Below are 983 nucleotides of genomic sequence, written 5' to 3'. Positions count from 1 at the left end.
CCGGCCCGCCCCCGGCCAAGGCCCCGCCCCCGGCCGGGGCTCGAGTCCCCGAGCCAGCCGCGCCGCGGGCCGGGCCTTTGTCTGGGCCCCCAGCCCCTGCGGCGGCCGCGGGCCGGCCGGCTCCCCGCCAGATGCAGCCTGGGGCGCGCGCGGGCCGGGACCGGGGCCCTGTGCGCACGCCGCCCCCGCGGCCCCCAGACCCCTGGGGCCGCTCTCACTCCAGTTCACAGCCCACGTACGTGCCTTCTCCCACGGGACCCTTCGGAGCGCCCCGCGCTCACACACGCACCTTTCACAGGCGCACCTGAGCGCGCTCACGCCCGCTTGGGCTCGCAGGAACACTCCCACACTCACAGCTCTCACGCACTAACACTCACGCGCCGCCCGTGAACACCAGGCACACGTTCACACTCTTGCACCCGCCTTTCGTATACGAACAGTCTGCACGGACTCACTTTGTCTCTTCAAAACTTTCACCTCTGCAGGTGACATAGGGGACACGGCTCACACACATGCACACACAGCCGCTCACGTTCCTATTCACGTTTTTACACAAATGCACATATGTGAATCCCAAGACATGGAGCGTAAGGACATGTTTCACGCACAGATGCCTGACAGGCGCTCACTGTTCACGCTCAGGCCAACATAATTTCTCTCGCACAATCGCCTGTATTTTTTTTTTTTTGAAGATCGGCACCTGAGCTAACAACTGTTGCCAATCTTTGCTTTTTTTTTTCTGCTTTATCTCCCCAAATCGCCCCCAGTACACAGTTGTATATCTTAGTTGTGGGTCCTTCTAGTTATGGCATGTGGGATGCTGCCTCAATGTGGCCTGATGAGCGGTACCATGTCCGCGCCCAAGATCCGAACCGGCGAAACCTTGGGCCGAGGCAGCGGAGCGCGGGAACTTAACCACTCGGCCATGGGGCCGACCTCAATCGCCTGTATTTTTTACATTTTCGCACACGCTAACAGCAGTA

Source organism: Equus quagga, chromosome 5 (assembly GCF_021613505.1).
Source record: "Equus quagga isolate Etosha38 chromosome 5, UCLA_HA_Equagga_1.0, whole genome shotgun sequence".
NCBI classification, from domain to species: Eukaryota; Metazoa; Chordata; class Mammalia; order Perissodactyla; family Equidae; genus Equus; species Equus quagga.
The sequence above is the reverse complement of the archived record's forward strand: the minus strand, read 5'-3'. Positions refer to the sequence as shown.